Raw genomic sequence first — 22,281 nt, forward strand, 5'->3', positions numbered from 1 at the left:
TCCACTGGCCACCTAGTGAGTACAATTTGGAGTTTTCCATCATAGCCTTAGCCATAATTTCCCAAGCATGATCTTGCTTTGCGAGTGCAACTACAAACTTGGAACACTGTGCCTCTGCATGGGTGCTATAGTTAAGAATCCCTAGACCCCCTTTCTCCATAGGTCTTACAACCATCTCCCATTGAGCCCATTGTAAGGGTGTAAAGTCTTCAGTGTTGTTCTTCCATAGAAGTTTCTTCAGTGATTTCAAAAACTCTCTCTAGATGATTTTGGCTAGCTTAAGCAACGAACCATTAAAGGCTATATAAGGGAGCATAAATGAGTTGATTACCTTCACTCTACTCGGAAAGGGGAGAAGAATGTACTCCTTTCTTTGTATCTTGTTCCTAATCTTCTCCATAACCCATAAGAATCTTTGTTTGTGAGTTACATCCACCCCCAGAGGGGCTCCTAGGTGCCAAAAAATCTTCCCTTTAGAAACTATCTCCCCTGCCCAAGTAGCCTCTCAAAAGGGTCTAAGAAGTTACTTTCGACATGGGCTCACCTCTTTAAAGCCTCAAAGCTTTGATAAAGCTTCAAAATGATGTGGATTTGGAAAGTCTTGGGGCTTGGGATATCTTTGCTAGGAATATGTAAAAAGCAATTAAAATTGTAGGCCCTAGAAGGAAGAAATACAAGGAGGAGCGTCTTAAGTAGCTCATTGACAAAGTTGAGCTTCTAACAAGAAGGGTTTGCCTTAGAGGGAAAGATGCTTAACCAGTCACCAACTTGAGCAGGTGAAGAATGCTAGAATCTTATCCAAAGAAACATATCTCCAACCGAAGGAGGTCAACCATGCACACTTCTTTAGGGCCCTCAAAGTCAAAGGAAATCGGGGCCTGATCCACTCTCTCTCACATATGTGGATGGAAATGATCATAAGGATCTGGATGAAATGGCTCAATTAATGATCCACTTGTGATGGATTATAGGCCAAATTGAGGCCCGCTCCCCTGAAATGGATGATGCCAAATCTACTCTTCTTGGGAGGTCAAAATAAAGATATACCTCTCTAGCTAACCTCCTAAAGAAGGAGTTCACCGAGGATAAATGCTCTTCATGACTCCAAGCTTTTGGCAAAGATAGGTCCCCTAGTTGGGACGAGCTGATTATTGATTTATATAAAGAATTTTGGGATGATCTTAAGTCCCCAATCATGCAAACGGCTAACCAAACCGTGGTTGATGGAGTCATGGACTTAAGCATTAAAGAGGCCTCATTAAGCCTATCCCCAAATAAGTCTGCTGCTCCCAATTGAAGCATTGGTAGCCTATAAAATTATCACCAAAACTATAGCCCTTAGACTCTTCCCCCCCGGATAAAGTACTCACGCACCAACATGGATTTCTAAAGAGAAGATCAATTTATGATAACATTCTAGCAGCAACGGTCGACATTGAATATTCTACTTTCACTAAGCAAAAGTGTATCCTGCTGTAGTTGGTCTAGATAAAGCCTATGATAGGATCACATGGTCATTCATTGAAGATTTCATGAAGTCACTAGGCTTTGGGCCACAGATGTGCCAGCTAGTCAACACCCTTGGTGATGGTAGCTAATGGGAGAATTGTGAGTGCATTTTAGGTCAAAAGATCAATAAAAGAGGGCTGCCACTTGACCCTCTAATGGTTTCCATGGGATCCCATCCTCTGATAACATTACTCAAAGACAGTGCTACTAAAGGGAGATTCAAGTGTTGACCCTCCCTAGCAACGACCAAATTTTTTGCAAAGCTTTTTGCGGATGACTCCCTTCTTTTCCTCAAAGCATGCCCTCAGGTTATTAGGAAGGCTTTGAAAATCATGCAAACGTTAACTTAGTGTTAGGGTCAAAGTGTAGTATTGAAAAATCAAGATATCTCTCTCTCTCTCTCTCTCTCTCTCTCTCTCTCTCTCTCTCTCTCTCTCTCTCTCTCCCCCTCACGACTCGTTTGATTGGACCGGGGAGATAGTGTGAAAAGGGAATATTTTCCAACACCTAGAAGCCCTTGGTGGGGGTGGATGTAACTCACAAGAAAACATTCTTATGGTTTATGGAGAAGGTAAGGAACAAGATGCAAAGGTGGGAGTATGTACTTCTCCCCTTTTTGACTAGAGTGAAGGAAATCAATTTATTTATGGTACCTTATATAGCCTTAAATGGTTAGTTGATTAAGCTAGACAAATGCAGCTGGAAAGAGTTATTGAAACCACTAAATAGATTCATATGAAATAACAACACTAAAGACTTGACACTCTAGCAGTGGACTAAAAGGGAGACAATGGCAAGACCTGGGGAGCAAGGCCGTCTTCGGATTCTTAACCCTAGCACTCATGATGTGTAGAGGCCCATTGTGCTAGCAAGACCATTCTTGGGATATTATAGCTAAGGCTATGATGGATAGTTCCAAATTATACTTTCAAGGTGGGTAGTTGAAAGGGCTCGAGGTGCATGACAAGCTGTCCTCACCAGGGAAATTGGTCCGGATAGATGCTCACAATGCAGAGCGGCTAGGGAAGGCCTCCCTCACCTTTTCAAGGAGGTCTTGATGATTTGTGGCCTAGCACAGAAGATTTTTAAATAGGTTCAAAAGACCTAGAAAATAGGATTCTTCAAGAACGATCTCTTGTTGGGAGGGAAGATGCTCAAGAGCCAAACACTACTCATCACAACACAAATCGTGAGATTTTGTTACTTCAAACCTGTTTGGAAGCCAAGGAACAATTGAATCTTTGAGAACACCATGGAAACAACTAATTTCACAAAGATAATTCAAGAAAGCAAGGGGCATTGCCATTGAGAAATATATAAACTTTGATGAGTGGGACAGGGTCATGGGCGCCACAATGATTGACCTGCATGTGTAAAGGTGCATGCTCATCTAGTGGCACGGGGTGGCTCCCCTGACATCCGATGTATCTTTGCTCCTTTGAAGATGTCATGACTCGTCACGAGCATGGCAGGAATTTGAAATTTTTTGGTTATGCTTTTTTTTTTTGGACAAAATTCACAATAGTGAGTGATCGTATTAATAACCAAAAAATTTACAAGATAAGCCCAGCCCTAGTCAAGATTCCGAGCTAGGGCATCAAAAACATAAACTAGCCACTTTCCAAAGCCAACAAAATTCTCAAGTACATCAGCTGATTTGGGAACCACCCATCCATAAACAGACATACAACCGCAAAAGGGGAGAGCCTAGAAGCTTCATCACCTACAACAAACCCACATTGGATTCCACAAATTGATTTGAGCTGCCATCATGAATAGATTCTCCAAAGGTGAGAGCCAGTAGATCTTGTAGAAAAGGACCAATAGAAACAACATGCCATAGGATAACAGAGAACACAAGCTAATCAAGAGGGAACCTCCGAATCAACTCCAAGATCTAAACCATTCACCTTCGAGCAGGCGATGGTTGCCACCAAGATGAAGGGCACCTCCCACTTGTCCACATCTTTCCCATCTCCCCCCAAAGAGCACCAAAGCCCTAAATCCTCAAGGCGAAAAGGAACCAGCACCGAATCCCTTCTACTTCCCAATTTCATCAAGCCAAGAAGAAAGAATATAATGCCATCAAGAATTCCCGAGGGATTCACCATGGAAAACTTACCGCACCAGGTAAGTGTAAGAGAGGGGTGTCTTTTTACAAGTTACATAAGTGTATAAGTTAGGTGCAAGCCCCCAATATTTATCTCTCAAGCTTAAAAATAAGGGAGGGTGGTATCATATTTATGGGGGATGGGGGGGGGGGGGACTGACGTGGGTTGATTACTCGTAATGCTTGGTCACCGGTGTGCACTAGAACACGAATGAATTTTAGGAAAGTTTTTTATCAGGTCACACATCAAACTTTGCATCAAGCCGATCATAGATAAGGGTTGATTTCTCGGGGGGTTCACTATGTGTAAAACTACCATATCACGTGCGTTCAAGACATGTTTGTAAAACCCCTTATCTGTGAATTTTGTTAAGAATATAATGTACCCTTTTCTTTTAAAATCTGTAAGTTTTTTTTAAATTTGAAAAAATAATGCCTTTATGTATATATATTTCTGTAATTTTCAAGAACTTTAAATACCCTTCTGTTGAACTCACGTGATAGTCTACATTTTTATTAGGTGACCTCCCCGGGGCTGATTTGGAGTAGGTGTAGGGTTGATTTACACCAACTTTGGATGGGTCAAAATTGGATTGAGTAGCTAGAATGCAAGCTACTTGGGTACATAGTTTGAAAGTCAAATTAAGACACATTGAGGGTAGATTTAGTTATCAATAAAAGTGGTTCCTTAGTACATTGTCAGTCACTATGCTACACAGTCTTTGACTAGTTTTACTTAGTTAGATCATGTGAGACCCAGGTTTTATATGTAAGATAGGGGTATGATAGTTTTCTTCATTCATTATCGTATAAGTGTAGAAAGGGGGATCATTATTCCTAATATGAGTTGTATATAGGGGTTTTATCAAAGTTGTCCACTCACAGGCGGCGTCTCGTTTTGTATAAGGAGTGAATACCCCTTGAGTAAATACCAGGCCATTTGAAGGGGGCCATGCACTATTAAGAAAAACCATGGGAAGCTCACGGAGTTTTACTACCCGTTCCCTAGCATGTAGATCCACAAACCGGCCACCCATTTTCACTGCAAAGGAGGAGCGACCTCTCTTGTTGCCCAAAAATGGGGTGGCAAGCAAGGGAAAGGTGTCGACAAAGGACTAGACCCACCCAACTTGCTAAGCCCAGAGAAGCCGCTACCTGTGAACACACTGCAACCCCCCCTAGAAAAATTACGCCTTCGTCGGACCGTGATGCAACACCGTCTTTAGCCCTCCCAACTTTGGGGACTCACAAGCTGCATGACACAGGTGGCCTCGCTCATGCACAACCCTAAAATATTACTTGAGTAGTTAGTTCTTTTTCTTTTGCAAAACTCACAATGGTGAGTATATTATATTAGCATAACCAAAAAAACTGGTTATGCTAACATAATTTACTAATCATTGTGATTTTTGAGGAAAAAAGAAAAAAAGAACTAACTACCCAAGTGAAGATATCAATAGTAATAGAGTCAAAACATGATAAAATATATTGATGTTGGCTATTGTAAACGAGACCATGTAAACACATGAAAGTTTACAATATTTTTTGCTACCTAAGTACTATGTGGGGTATCTTTTTAGTGAAAATAATGTCAGGCTTAGCACTAGTTGGGTACCAAAAAGAACACTTTATAGTTCTTTTTTCATGAATTTCAATAAGATGGTACATAAAATCTAGAAAACATTTCAACAAATGTTTTTACAAACTTATAAAGTGTTATATAAAGTACCCATAAAAATTATACCTTGTCACTTTTGTACACAAACTCAATAGTAACTACACTCATGAAAAGCATCTATGCAAAACTTCAATTGATGTTTCACTAAAACTCTTACTCTAGTCTGAGAAAAAAATGAGGAGAATACGTACAATAATCCATGGTAACCACTTATATATGTGTTTGATATTTTTGTAGTTGTCATGTGATTTGTTTTCCTTGTGACTAGAATTAAATATAAAAAGTCATGTGGGTCAAATCTGCAACGTTTAGAAAATCAATGTCTTATGATGCGTATATACTAGATCTACGACTCCATTACATAAGGTGATACTATTTGATGGTTATGCAAGTCACAAATGGTGATTTATGTGATATCCCAGAAACTACGGTTGTTGTAATTCTTATCTTTTATTTACCTAAGATTAGCCTTAAAATGAAGTCCACTTTTGGATTTTTCCATTCATCTCACTTATTTGTATACAAATCCTCATATGGACACAGTTGGGAAATTTATGTACACACTTCCATTAGTCTTTTATAGCAGTGTTTTTTTCGCAAGAAATTATGCACTATAAGTGTTTTCAAAAGAACTTAAATTACATGATACTTGTGAGTTTAAAACCTTGAAAAAATGTTTAGTTGATAAATATTGGCCTTTAATTACATTATAGACCTTAAGTTTTATCATCATGTTAATGAAAGAGGCCTCAAAAGACCTAAATTTTCCTCTTTCTTAGTGTTTTGCAATTGCACCTGATGACCAATATAAAACGGTATTTGCCACAGAATGGGGCATATTTGCATATTGAGTCATGCCATTTGGGTTTCCGAATGCACCCGCAAATTTCAAAGATTGATGGCACATGATTTTCCTGGAAATCTATATGGATGACCTATGTGTGCACTCTCTTCTAAGAGAGGAACATACACAACACCTCAAAAAATTATTCGAGAAATGCAGTACATATAGAACGTGTCTTAATCCAAAAAAAAGTGTATTTATGGTGAGGCAAGGATGAATCTTGGGACATATTGTCTCAAAAAATGGCATATCCACAGATTTGGATAAGTTTAAAGTGATCATAGAAATGCCTAAACCAATCAATGTAAAGAAAGTACAGTGTTTTATGGGACATTGTGGTTATTAAAGGAGGTTCATACACATGTATGCAATCGTCACCCAATCTCTGTATAGACTTATAGTGACCTTTGAATGGACAGATGAGTATGCTAAAGGTACCTGATTGGGAAAAAATCTTTCATGTCCATATTGATGCATCTGCATTTTCTATAGGATGTATTTTGGCTCAACCAAGAGAAGGAACCATGGATTTTCCAATTAGCTATTCCAACCATCAACTAAACAGTGCTAAAAAGAACTACACAACCACCGAAAGAGAGGGGCTTGGAATGATTTATGTTGTTAAGAAATTTTGGCATTATCTCCTCGCAAATAAGTTTGTGCTTTTCACAGACCATCTAGCCCTTCTATACCTTGTCAACAAACCATGCAACACAGGGTGAATCATAAGATGGTTCATCATATTGTTGGAGTTTGACTTTATGATAGTGGTTAAAAGGGAAAGACGAATCTCAAAGCAGACCATCTTTCATGATTACCAATGGAGAAGCTCTATAGGGTGTGATGATGATCTCACGAATGCATATCTCTTCAATATAGAAATGGTACCCAAGTGGCCCCAAGAGATCGTAAGCCTACTATCACAAGGTGGAGAATTTGACAAAACTAACCAATATCGTAAATGAAGAAAGATTCAGCAAGCTAAGAACTTTCAGTTGACCTGGCAGCAATTTATATAACCTAGGCTTCAACGGTATCATAGGAGTTTGCATAAACCTTGAGGAATACGAAGCCTATTTGGTGGAAGCACATAATCAAGATTTGACATTTCATTGTTCATTCACAAAAACTTTCCAACGCTTACGACAATTCGGAGTGTATTGGCCAACTATGCATGTTGATATTCATGATTATGTAACTAGCTGTGCCAAATGCAGATCAAGCTCACCAATAGAACATGCAACATTGTTTCAAATAACAATTACGCCAGAATGGACTCAATACATTGTTGACTTTTTGGAGAAGCAAAAATTTCTTGAAAATACCACCTGAGCATGGTAGAGAATGATAGAATTAGAAGCTCATGATTTCACTCTATTTGAAATCAGGTTTACAAAGAGAAAGGATAACCATCTCAGGCTATGCGCAATGGAGAGCATGTACATTCCAATCCTGGAGCAAGCACATGAAGGAATAAGTGGAGGCCATTTTTCACGGAAAAAGACAACAAAAATTTTCCTCACCTCTAGAATATGTTGGCCAACATTACATATGGATGCGAACGAATATACAAGACGATGTGAGTCTTGTCAACGCACCACAATGCCAATAAAACAAGATGAGATGCCCTTACAGCCAATGATGGGAGCTAGAGCTTTTGCTAAGTGGGGAATAGACTTTGTGGGACCAATCTTACCCCCCGCTTACAAGACACATGCCCAATATATCATTGTGGCCATGGATTATCTCACTAAATGGGTCGAAGCTAAAGCTACACAAAAAGTTGATGCCAAGACTACTGTGAAATTTCTATATGAAAATGTCCTTGTTAGATATAGTTTACCTATAAAAATTGTCAGTGATCAGGGCACACATTTTATAAATGAAACGATCGAGAGTCTTTCTGGAGAATTCATGATAGTCCATAATAAGTATGCTCCATACCACCCACAGGCTAATGGGCAGACAGAAGCTATGAATAAGACTCTGTGTAAAATCTTAACTAAGATATTGTCAGAGTCTAGAATAGATTGAGATCATAAGTAACATTCAACATTGTGGGCTTATAGAATTTCTTATAAAACATTGATAGGAACAACACCGTACAACATGGTGTTCGGCTTTAATGCTATATTGCCTATGGAATTCCTAATCCCAACATTAAGAGTAGTCGAGCAACTAGATTGGACAGGCAATGAAATGTCTTCACAAATAGATGACCTTGAAAAGCTAGATGAGCTTCGCATGAAAGCAATAGCTTCCATCTATGCGCACAAGAGAAGGCAAAACGAGTTCTTTGATAAGCATGTACGATCAAAGGAATTAAAAAAAGGCGATTATGTCCTGATCTACACATTAAAACATCATGCTAAGAAACTAAAAAAGCAAGGGACGAGACCCTTTGTGATAAAAAATTTATCACCAAGTGGGGCCATAAAGCTTGCTACATTGGATGGTGAAGAAATGCCTAACTAGATTAAGTGGATGTCGACTAAAAAATTTCATCTACCACTAACCCAAGGTATGCTTCAACAAATCCACAAAGAAAAGAAATGGACACAAGAGAAACAAAAGATTGTTGCAGAACCTCAAACAGAGGCCAATGAACGAATAGCGATAAGAAAGCTTCTTCTACAGCGACAATTGAAGATTAATGCTATTCAAGTAATAGACTCTGACACAGAGAACATGCAGGATCCAAATATTAATTTCAAACTAGGACACAATCAAGTGGAGATGATAGCAATGCTTGATTCCGGTGAACAAGGTAACTTGATCTCCTACAACCTTTACAAGCAACTTCAACTTGACAATAAGTTACAGGAAACAAAACAAAAACCTCCTTAGTTATTCAGAACACTCGATCAAGGTAATGGGATGGACAATGCTCATGATACAGGTTAACGAATATGTCTATCCGAATAAGTTTAATGTGGTAGAAGATACGTACACACAACATGCCTTATTGCTAGGGCAACCTTGGTAGAGAAGGTATAATGTGCAACTTGACTAGAGCTCCAATATAGTTCTTGTCCAATCCGGTTTAAGAAAAAAGAAAGTTCCTTTTGCTACAATAGCTATAGACAAACCATCAGTAATGCACCTGACGTATAAAGGTAAGCTGCCCTACAGACGACAATTGTCCAACAATGGATTCCAAAGAGAACTTCAACGCAAAAAAGGGTCAGTATGGAAAAATACTCTTACACATGACGTGAGTTCAACCACCAGTCTCATAAGCAATCAGTGTAACAAAAAAGTGTTCCACAACGAACCCCATATACTCCGCAAAACAAAGCTATCAAGCAGATTTGGATCAAGAAGGATCAAGTTGCCAGGGTTGAGCAAATAAAATTTGCAGGTACTCTCATATTACATCCACTACAAACAGACAGCTGAAACCAAAGTCTCGCCACCATAAGCAGATATGGGTACCAAAGCAATTACTTATAGCTCAAAGCAAGCATGCAAAAATCTGGATTCAAAAGCAACCACGTGAGGAACTGCCTCAAGAACACTTCTTCAACAAAGGCATGTTCCAGTCCATCAATACCCACAGTTCAAATTTGGATACCTAAACAACGAACATCAAAAGATATAAAGTCACTGAACAGCCACATCGCTTCAAAAACTGTGTTGACTATCAAAGAAAGAGCAAAGATACTAGAGAGCTTGTTATTAAACTCTCTCACCATGGTCAGAACTTCACAAGAAACTTCAACATCAAATGCCAATAAGTATCATGCTTATACCTTCCTCTTACACATCATTAATTTTCCATGCATTGCTTGAGTATGCATATAGGGCCACATTACTAGACCAACATTAGCACCTTCTTGATTAAAAAAAGGGCACAATTTTCCATGAATTTACGGGTTTTTTTTTGTGTTTGATTGCGAGAATTTGGGTAAAACTGAGTATATATGCCCTTAGTTAATGTGTAACAGGAGACAAAGGATAAACACCAAGATGAGCCTCTAGATGTGTGTATATAGGTAAAAATAGCAGTTTTCATGCTAAAAAAGTAAGAAAACGAAGAATTTTGGCAAAAAATACTACCAATAGATGTACATAAAGATTTATTATGCTATTATCTAATTATCTTGATTTTGGGATATTTTTCGAGTTAAGTTAACTATTGTTCTTCTATTTTTTGTTAATTAAAAAAAACAAAGAAAAATAGAAAAAGCAAGTGAAATAGTGACATGGAGACAAAGGAAAAATATAGGAGTGATCAATAAGTAAACGACAGCTTATGCTGAAGACGGGATGGAAATATGAGAAAAGTTACGGAAATCCGATTTGACCAATTTTTGGACGAAATGACAAATTTTCCAAAATCAGAGCAAACGGAGTCCAAATGAAGAAATTTTTGAGCTTAAAGTACATTTTGCAACAAGATAGAATCACATGTCAAATTTGGTAAAAAGTGGTTTGGGAAACCTCAATATAAGTTTATTTGGGCCACTTTTTAGCTCATTTTTACTATCACAAGTGAGAGAGAGCTTGAGAGACCTAGAGCGCACGGACCTTCTACAACTTTGTACAACGCACACGACACACCGACCGATGCAATACATGAGAGGTAGACTCGTTACCATGTGTTTTTCTTGTTCTATGCTCTCTTCGTCCTCGCAAAAAACTCCAAAAACGACAATGTGGCATCGCGGGAAAGAAACTGAAACAGGGCCGTAACACATCAACCACTGACCCGATAGCTACAAGAATTGATATGGGGTTAACCCTAACCCAATAGAACACCTCTATGACCTCCAATGCCGGTTTAGGTCAATCGTAAAAACCTTAACTTCTTCGGGTACAACAAAAACGGATTGGTAAAGGATTGAGACTCAAAACTTCATGAGAAGTTATATCTCAAGCATGTCTATAAGCCACGGTAACCTACTCCCAAATCTGTCATCAAAAAGTGGACCAAAACACCGAGTTAGGTTTTGGACACGCAAAGTGTCATTTGGTCCTCACGGCCAAGAAAGATGTCTGTTTGCAACCAAACTTCATAGGCATCATCCACATATCATCGATAACCAACATGTAAGGGCAAACATCAAGAAAAATTTTCACGGACCATCTCCTCACCAAAAGATGCTATTTGAGCAACAAATCGCCAAAAAGGGTATCTGGGAGTTCAAGCAATACATCAAAGCCATGGAAAGGTGCCCCTCTGTATCCACATGCATGGGAGATAAAGCTCAAGAAGAATCTTTGTGGGAAGACGTCCTCAAATGAAGAAATCTCTTTGGGAGACTGAAATTTCAAATAGGGAGTTTCTAAGCTAAATTTTTGACTAAGTGGAAAACCAGCTAGTAGGGCCTAGGGCACAAGAACAAAATATCCCAAGGCATCAAAATCACTTTTTATCACTAGAGACATCATACACGTATAATGTCTCATAGTTAGATTTTGCACAAAAAGCACTCACTTGACTTCACCAACGTATTTTGCATACCCCAAACATGGAGGACATAAGATTTCATCAGATTGGAGCCAATTTGGGTACTCAAGATCCAAAAAAATGCAAAGTCTTAGCCTAATACAATTATTTGTCTTTGGACTTATCAAAAGTGCTTCAAATCAAGTGAAATCTTACACACAACATGCACATTGCCTATACATCATATGCATATGCTCAAAAATACATTTTTCAAAGATAGACATTATATGCGTATAAAGTCCACACCTATCATAGAGGGCTTCTGGTAGTACTCTGAACATAAAAAATTGTAAAGCATATCATATATAGCCTATACACCTAGATTTGGACATGTTTTGATCACCACTCACATTAATTTCCAAATTAAAGTAACATAAATTGTTTCTACGACTTTGAGCACATGAGCACCACTCCAATTCCACATTTTCACCTATCAAAGCCATGCACACATCAAGAGCTACCTCTAACACAAGTTTAAGTCAAAAATTCGAAAGTAGACTTGATACGTGTATAATGTCTAAAATTCTTGAATTGACAAGATGTTGTGGTTCTGAAAACTCCAGCTCTTTATAAACATCGTTAACACATGTTCATCACAATTGGATGTCTTTTGACCTTCAATCACTCAAAAGAGCAAAATTTTGTGTAAAGAAACCTCTTGAAGCTCTTTGACACCAATTGACAAGCTCAAATTCAAATCAGAGATCATGGACATCTTGCAAAAGCCATACACAACCTATCTGCATTAGAAAACTTTATATGCGTATAATGTCTCATGTCTTATACAGATGCCAAAACAATCCACATTTTTCATTAGAGGCATGTTCACTATATTATATAAAATGCATGCATTCAATTTGGACAAATTTGGACAAGGTTATGACCTCTTGGAGCCCAAAATAAAAAAATCTTGGCAAAAAGAACTTTCTATGCCCACAAATACATAACTCATCTCCAAATCAAAATCTGAGATGATCAAAAGAGTTCAAGTCACATGGGGATGCTACATATGAAGTCTGGGCCAAAAATCTCAAAAGAGACATCATACGCGTATTGAAGGTGCCAGGGAGAGCGTATGCAAGGTTCCAGGGAGAGCGTATGCAAGTGCAAGTGCGAGAGCAGAGAGAGAGAGACCCTCTTTGGGTGGAGAGCACAACAATGTTATCCTTTTGCAGCTCCTTATTCTATTGTATTAAAGAATAAGTGTATACATGGTTAAGTTAGTACATGGGTTAGTAGTAAGTGGGATGTCCGGCCAGTTGGCCTGAATCCCAACAAACTCCCACTTGAAGGCCAACACAGCCCAAGTGACCTGGTATGTACAACCGTGAAGCAATCTAGTGGCTTCAACCTATACCCATAAACTCATTGCAATGTGTAAATCGCTCCAAAGCTAAGCCTTTCGCCAAAGCATCTGCTGGGTTGTCGTCAGTGTGTACCTTGACCAAATCAATGAGCTTTTTGGCCAAGAAATCTCTCACGAGATAATACCTGATTTCAATGTGTTTCGATTTCGAGTGAAACACAGGATTCCTTGCCAATGCAAGAGCACTCTGAGTATCACAATATATCAATGGAGTCTCATCAATGCCAAGATTTTTGACCAAGTGAGATAACCATATAGCCTCTTTACTTGCATCTGACAATGCAACATACTCTGCTTCTGTAGTGGAAGACGACGTACAATCTTGAAGACATGATCTCCAAGATACTGCTGCTCCAACAAATATGAAGACATAGCCAGATGTCGATCTCCTATTGTTGACACAACCCGCATAGTCTGCATCCGCATAACCCACGATGGATGCGTCACTGTTCCCGAAGCGTAAACACCTATTGACCGTACCTTTGAGGTACCTAAGAATGTGCTTCATTGATTCCCAATGCTTGCTGCCAGGATTTGCCATATATTGGCTCACCACTCCCAGTGCAAAAAGCAATGTCTGGTCTTGTGGCCACCATAGCATAGATGAGACTGCCCACTGCCGAAGAATATGGTACCTTAGCCATTTCAGCTCGCTCAACATCAAATTTGGGTGCATCTTCCTTCCTGAGTTTCAAGAATGCCTACATTGGGATACTCAATGCCTTCCCCCCCTGCACATTGAAACGCTGCAAAACTTTCTCAATGTATGTTTCCTGAGATAACTCAAGAATACGATGTTTGCAATCTCTTTTGATTCACATGCCAAGAAAGTGTGTAGCATCCCCCAAATATTTCATTGCAAAATTATTGCTAAGTGTTTTCTTCAAGTTGGCGATTTCCATAATGGATTTCCTAGCTATAAGTATGTCATCAACATACAAAACTAGAATGATCAATGAGCCATCATCTAGCTTTCTTTTGTACAAGCAGTGAACCTCTTTGCTCCTTTTATATCCTTGAGACCTCATACATACATCAAATTTATGATACCACTGCCTTGAACCCTGCTTTAAGCCGTAAAGTGCCTTTCTGAGCTTACATACTAGCTCCTCACGGGATGCATTCTCCTGAACAAACCCTTCAGGCTGCTGCATGTAAACATCCACATTGAGATCCCCGTGAAGAAATTCTGTCTTCACATCCATTTGGACAAGTTCCATGTCCTCAATCGCTACAAGACCAAGTATGGTTCTAAGTGTTGTCATCTTGACTACAGGCGAGAAGATTTCATCAAAATCGACTCACTTCTGCTGTTTGAACCCTTTGGCTACAAGTCTAGCCTTGTACTTTGGATTTGGATCACCTGAGGTAAATTTCTTCTTGTAAACCCATCTGCAAGGTAAATCTTTCGCATCATTTGGCAGTTCTACCAAGTCCCAAGTGTCATTAGCCAGAATCAAGTTATACTCAGACTTCATAGCCTGCTCCCACTTCATCACATCATCCGCCATCATGGCTTATTGGTAGCAGCTTGGCTCACCACAATCGGTCAACATGATGTAATCAAGACTTGGCTCGAAACTCTCAGGTGGACGAGAGACTCTACTAGATCGTCTCACTCCTTGACCATTGCTATCTGCTCCCTCTAGAGCATTGCTAGTGGAAGGTACATCACTAGGCCGCTGAGTTGATTTCACTGTCTCTGAGGCAACATCCTCAAAAGTGACTCTCCGAAACTCTATTTCCTTGATAGGTTGTTTAAGAATCTTTGACTCATTGAAGATTACATCTAAACTACAGATGACTTGACGAGATTCCGGGTGCCAGAGACAATATCCCATCTCTCCATCTGCACCATATCCAATGAAAATGCATTTGTGTGACTTTGGCTCTAACTTCTGTTGAAGTTGTTTAGGCACGTGAGCATAAGCTTCACAACCAAAAACACGTAGATGGTCATAGTGGGACTTACGTTTAGACCATAACTCTTCTGGAATCTCATAATTCAATGGTGTAATAGGCGAACGATTTATAATGTGCACTGCAGTCAAGACGACTTCTGCCCAAAAGACTTGTGTGAGATTTGCCCTAGAAAGCATGGCTGTGACTCTTTCCTGAATCGTACGATTCATGCGCTCAACAAATCCATTCTGAGTTGGTGTGTATGGTGCAGTAAACTAACTTTTAATCCCCCTTTTAGCAAAAAAATTGTCAAACTCCTTGGAGACATACTCTCCACCGTTGTCAGTCTGCAACCTCTTGAGTTACTTGCCAGACTGATTCTCAACGAGTGCTAAAAATTTCTGGAACACAGGAAGAAATTGATCCTTATGTTTCAAAGGATATGCCCACACCTTTCGAGTAGAGTCATCTATGAATGTCACAAAATAGATGGCCCTCCCTAGAGATTTGGTTGACATAGGACCACAAACATCATTATGTACTAAATCTAGAGGTTGAGCTCGCTTTTGACCCAATGGTAAGTGCACGGACCTAGTCTGTTTGCCATAGATATAGTGCTCACAAACAAGAAAGTCAACATAAGACAAGACAGGTAAGTAGCCAAAACGTGTCAGAGTTCTCATTCCTTTTTGGCTAATATGACCTAGCCGGCAATGCCACAACTCAGTAGATGGAAGCTCGGCTATAAATATGTAATCATGACCAACATCTGACACATGCATGGAATACAAGGTACCATGCTTCTGACCTCTGAGTACAACAAGATTACCTTTGCGTACTATCCATGAACCATTGCAAATGTGGTGTTGTAGCCCAAATCATCAAGCTGACCAACAGAAATCAAGCTTTTAGTCAACTTGGACACATGTCTGACATTACATAAAGTAAAGTGCATGCCATTCCTTAGATGCAATTTGACGTTTCCGACACCCTCAATGTCTAGTTCATAAGCATCACCAAGTCTCAATTTTCCACAAGAGTGAGAATAAGTAGAGAACCATTCTCTATGTGGTGTCACGTGGAAACTCGCACCAGAATCTACTATCCAATTCTGTGCATACTGCGCATCTTCTGTAACAAGAGGCTCAATAGGTAGATCTGCTGTGAAGACCAATACATCAGAGGTAAGCGGCATAACAACCGCTAGAAGAGTCTCTACAATAGGAGCATTTGAAGAATCTAGCACATTGATCTCCTCTTACTTTGCTTTGCCCTTGATTGAATCATCAGACTTAGAAGATTCACCTATCCTTCTTGCTTTGCTGCCATTTCCCGCAATGCTTCTTCACATGCCCTTTTTAATGGCAGTGATAGCACTCGACATTACGCGTAGAACCCCAAGACTTATTGTGTGAGCCCCCACGTTCCTTGATTTTGGCACGGCTTTGAGTGAGACCCCTCTGTCTATCACTAGCAATATACGCATCACCATCCGTCTTGCCTTCGAGAGATTTCCTACGAATCTCCTCGGTAAACAGACTCCCAAGGACGTCATTGTACACTAGACCGGTACCAGGTGCTGAGTTGCTAATCACAGTACAGAACGTATCCCAAGACAAGGGTAAACTGCATAGCAAGAAGATACATTTGATTTTCTCATCGAAGACCAAACCCTGAGTGGTCAACTGAGTGAAAATGATATTGAACTCATTAATGTGAGTAGAAATAGTGCCCTCTTCCTTCATACGAAGGTCAAACAACTTCTCCATCAAGAAAACCTTATTAGTGGCACTTTTGTTCTCATAACTGGAACAAAACTTATCCCATACATCTCTAGAAGTCCTTTCTCCAACTATAGTAAAGTACATAGATTCGGCCAAATGCAAACGGAGGCTATATTTGGACTAGCATCAAGTTTCTCCCACTCAACATCTATATACTCGCCCTCCGGGTGCTCCATGATAGGATCCAACTGGCCTTTTTGTATAAGAACATCTTGAATCTGCTCTTTCTAAATAGCAAACTTTGTCCCATCAAATTTCGGGATATTGTAAATATCCTTTTCACCACTAGATGACATGGTTGCAAACTAAAGATAATATGGCGATAAACACTGGTAATTTTGAGAAAAATTCGACAGAGTTTCCCCATAAAAATTGACAGAATCTCAATCCAAAACTGTCACAAGAGATCAGTAACGCATCAAAAGTAATGCTCTCAAAGCATAAGACAGACGCATGAACCACTAACTATCACTAATTGTGCATAAAAAGTCAAAAAACTGACCTAAGATTGCCAACACGGCGTCAAATGCACCTAGCCCTCTCTATACATGTCCTATGACGAGGCCATGAAAAAGGGGTACTCCAACAACCTATATCACCAAAAGGATCTCAACATTCAAGAATCCCCAGCTCAAGAAAACCTCATACTATCAACCCTCACAAAAGGTTATGTAGATAAGAAACTAGCCCAATCTCAGAAAGGGCCTCCGAACTCAGTCTCAGAAACGGTCGGGATTGCCAGAAAGAAGCCAAATCGGCTCCACAAAAGGTACATCTGGAAATTTTCGTAACTTAACGTACATCCACCGTCAACAATACTGCAAGGTGCAGTATACGCGCTCAAAAACAGGCGCCAAACAAAATGTGCAAGCAATAAACAAATTCCTGCGGGGAGTAAAACCGCTCTCAAAAGAGCTCAAGCACTATCAAAAGTGCCAAAACAATGCATATGTGCATCAAATACTCCCACTAAAATCTGTGCTGATGCTAAACAATGCATATGTGCATCAAATACTCCCACTAAAATCTGTGCTGATGCTAAACACTGCAACCTGTAAGTAACGTGGATGTCTTGTATGTATGCAAGAACCCGTGAGGAGATGGATGCCTAAAAAACCCGAGACAATGTCGATGCCAAAAACTGCTCCTAATCAGCCCATAAACACCATCTCAATAGCACATAATAGTCATAAAGCGGCTATATACCATCCCAAAATAGTCTCTGAACAACCCGCACTTGTGTCCTGTACCTGTACCTGTATCTGTAGAAAAAGTGGAGTTGAAAAAATACAACTCCCGAAGTGTAGCTCGAATGAAGCTTTCGACTGCACGAACAGCTTTGAAAGAGGGGTTAAAACCCAGGACACTAGGACACCTGCTAGAAACGCTCTCAGAATGCTGAATTTGCCGATGCCAAAATCAGAAACTTGTTTGCACTTTTGAAAGTGCGCGCGCGTGGGCACAAAAACGGCAAGCACAAACCGTGCTCTGATACCAGTTGAAGGTTCCAAGGGAAGCTGTGCAAGTGCAAGTGCGAGAGAAGAGAGAGAGAGACCTGCTTTGGGTGGAGCACACAGCAACGTTATCCTGTTTTGCAGCTCCTTATTCTATTGTATTAAAGAATAAGTGTATACATGGTTAAGTTAGTAGATGGGTTAGTAGTAAGTGGGATGTCCGGCCAGTTGGCCTGAATCCCAACACGTATGATGTTTCAAGAGGGCCAAATGGTAATTGTGGGGAGATTTTTCACTTCCAATGTCTTTACCCCATTAATATTAGCCCAAAGCCCAAGTCTTATCAAGATTTGTATCTGTCTACCCATTTTAACCCAAATATCAGAATCCAAAGCTCTATGATTGATTATTGCCTCCAAGCACATGAAAAGAAACCCAAATCAAATTCTATATCATAGGAGGCTATGCTATATCACTAGAATGGTAACAGGACACTTTTATGTCCCTGGACACTTTTGTGTCCTCTTAAGTGACCATTTTGCTTGGATTATTTGAAGAGTATGAAAATGAATTTCTAGGTGCTATAAATCCACACAGTTGCGTTATGAGTTGAAAAAAACTTAACATTTTCTTTGGATGATCAATCTCACCATTAACCTTACTCTTGCACAACATTTTTGAACCTAAACTGTCCATCAACTTTGGAGGCTTGTTGTGACCAAGACATGATAAATTTCACAAATTTCTCATTTCTTTTCATACGTGCTCATGAAAGGATTTTTCAAAATGAGTGGATCTACTATGGTTTTGTATTTTTTTTCTAGAACCTTGTAAGGACACTTTTATGTCCTGTTAGGTTACTAGACTAGTGCTAATGCGTACTTACACTTCAGGTTTGAGCCTTTTTTGACAAAGTAGACATCATATGTGTATGATGTCTCACTAGCCTAAAGATGAACCTGAAGACTAACTTGAACCCCTCTAAGCCTTTACAACATGACTATGAGAGCATCTACCTAGTTTCACCCCAGTTGAGCCTCATTTACTCAAAACTAAGCCAAAATCGAGCTTCAAAGCCTATAGGAAGTTCTAATGGTCACAGATGGTCCAAATAACATCCAAATTGAAATTCAAGCATATACTCATGATGTACATGACAAGAGCTATGCACATGTGAAATATCACTTAGTTCTGAGCCTCTGAACATTATACACGTATGATGTCTCACATCATACGTATGATGTCTCACATCATAATTCTACACCTAAAATGCAATTATGACCACATGCATTGCACCCTTAGGCCCTAATTAGCTTGTGTTTCAATTTTGAAGCCATTTGGATAGCTAGAAACTGGAAAAATGCAAGATTTTGTAAGACATCTCTAACTTTTGCACTTGGAGTGCCCGCAAGATCAATGGAGGCTAGCAAATCACCAGCAAAGAAGTAAAGAATGTCAATGAAGGACATTGTTGCAGCCAACGAGTCTTATACAGTGCCAGAAGAGACACTAAAACCCACTAAATCTTGGGTAGATGAGGCCACACTAGAAAGGGAAGATTTGGCGGTATACCAAGGTACCTTCACAGACCTGCAAGGAAACATGGTGGATATCCCAATGAATCCATGGGAGATGTTTGAATATGCAAACAAAGAAGAAACCCTCACTCAACTAGAGAGAGAAGACTTATACAACTTCTTTAGAACACCAACAATAGTAGGTATGGACACGCAGAGAGTCTACGAGCTAGTAAACTCAATTCAGAAGGATGGCAAGGTAGTCTCATTACAACCTCAGATGGATAGAATATGGAGACTTTGATCACCCCTCAGACCATAGCAGATGCATTGGGGCTCCGCAATAAAGGAAGCTCAGTTAGGGAAAGAAGAGATGAAGTAAAATTCTACACCCAAAAGAAGCCCAATCAAACATTTGAGGACCAGGTGGACCCAAGATCTGCAAAGATCTACAAGCTCTACAACCAGTACTTCCATGTTTGTAGAAAGCGACCCCAAAAATTCACAACTCCTCCCCATGCAGTGGAAACAACCATAACATCGGCTTTGAAAAGCATTATGTCCAAAGAAGTGAATTACGCCCAATACTTGCATGAGCAAGTGGTCGGCATGGGCATGGAAAAGCCAAAGTACATTGAAGGAGGAGAAACACTGAAGAAGATTGCATATGAAGCCATTGGTGCTAGAGGATAGTGGCCCGAGCCACCAACACAGAACAAGTGGTTTAAATTGAAGTCAGATACAAAAGAAGAACTAGTGATTGCAGTGGCTCCACCAATAACCACATGACTATGGAGAAGGCTAGAAACAGTACCAGAGGAAGAGCCTATGGAACCTCCAAAGAAAAAGAGAAAGATGGTAGTGACCAAAGAAGCAAGCGCAAGGAAACACACAACCAAAAATCCGCTTGGATTGAGAGACTGATTGAGCAGTCCAGGACAGAAAGGGCACTCAAAGGAGACTTTGAGGAGTACTGGGTGCCAGACCCAGCAAAAGTCAACAGAAGCTCCTCTAGATCTCCAGACGATCAGTTTGATCACTACATCCAAGCATATGAGGAAACAGAGAGGGTGCTCGAACAACAGAACTTGGAGCCCTTCAAAATGGAGGAAGTTCAAGACATTAAGAAGAAGCCGAAAAAAAGTCGAAACCTCCAGCTAGGTAGGACTAAGAAGGTGACAAATCAAAATTTGAAAACCCACCACCTTCGCCACCATGCTCTTCCGCCCCTTTTCCAAGTCCAAAACCCTCAACATCCCGACCACAACCCTCACCAAAAATAATAGAAGAGGAACCACCTTCACTAAGAAACAAGGAGAAAGAAGACAAGGACACCTTTGAAGACCTCCTTCAAGCCAGATACACAATAGCAAAGGCTTCAATAGTAGTTTACGGCACTCTAACTCCACCATGGTTTTCCAGTCAGAAACAAGAAAGATAGGAGATACCTACTGAACAGATAAGAGCTGGTGGATCACAAGGACCACAATTAGATCAATAAATGCAGAGAAGAGCTCAAGAAAGTCATTCCCCACAACCTGGAATGCCATCGTTGGACCACATCCTACAATCGCCACAATGGATACCAATGGTCAGCCCATGGAGAGCACCTCCAACAGGGGTCATGTTAAGTATGGGACATCAGGTTCCTTTTGTTGGCCCTATGAATAGGCCATCATCCAGAAACTTGGTAGAAGAAAATGAAGATGACATAAGAGCCGCATATCAGATACTTGACTGAGTTAGAACAATGTCTCTAATCAATGCTGAAGAAAATAGTATGCTGCATACTAGAGAAGATAATATGAAAATGGAACATGATAATATTTTGAGCATGGTCCAAATTACCCACCTAAAAGCTGAGGAAGCCAAAAAGGGGCTTGAGAGTCTCAATGCAACACTAAGAGAGGCTGAGAGTGAAAGAGATACTCTAACACTGGAAATGAGAGAGGTTTTGAGAGAAGTCAAGACTCTCCAAGAAGAAAAAGAAAGAGTAGAAGATGAGATGTAGGCAACAAAAGATGAAGTGCTGGAGCTGAAAGCAAAATTAGAGCTCCAAGACTTGACAATCAAGAGATTAAGGGCAACATCATGGGCTCTACGAGTAAGTGCAGGGGTAGATGGTCAAGTTGTGCAAGCCATGGAAGCACAAATCATTACCCTCCAAAAGGAATTACGGCTAGAGCAAAGACAACAAATGCATATGGTAGAAGGATCTCTAGCTGTGGAGGAAAGAATGAAGGGTGAACACAAAGAGCTTCAAAGAGAACATAAGGAGATTCAACGACAAGTGGCTACATTGTAAGAGATGTTGGTAGACCAAGAAGAAGAAGCTACTAAGAGATGTGTTTGCTCTCAAAATGGCTAACATAATTACAAAGAGTAATAGCCAAAGCAAGGACACAAGACACGGAATCAGGGCCCAATGATCTAGGGACAAACACCAAAGATGAGCCCATGGAAGTTCTTGAGGATGCAGAATATCTGCAGCACCAAGAAGAACAGATAGAGACACAAGCAAAAGAAGGGATCTTATTGACTGCAAAGGAGGAGACACACCTCCAAATTTTGATAGAAAAGTCCACAACAAAGGACCACAAGGAAGCCTTGGAATGGAAGACAAGGATGTTACATTTTGTAGGAGTCCCAGGGCTTGCCACAAATG

Source organism: Adiantum capillus-veneris, chromosome 13 (assembly GCF_014529385.1).
Source record: "Adiantum capillus-veneris isolate H3 chromosome 13, ASM1452938v2, whole genome shotgun sequence".
In the NCBI taxonomy this organism is placed as follows: Eukaryota; Viridiplantae; Streptophyta; class Polypodiopsida; order Polypodiales; family Pteridaceae; genus Adiantum; species Adiantum capillus-veneris.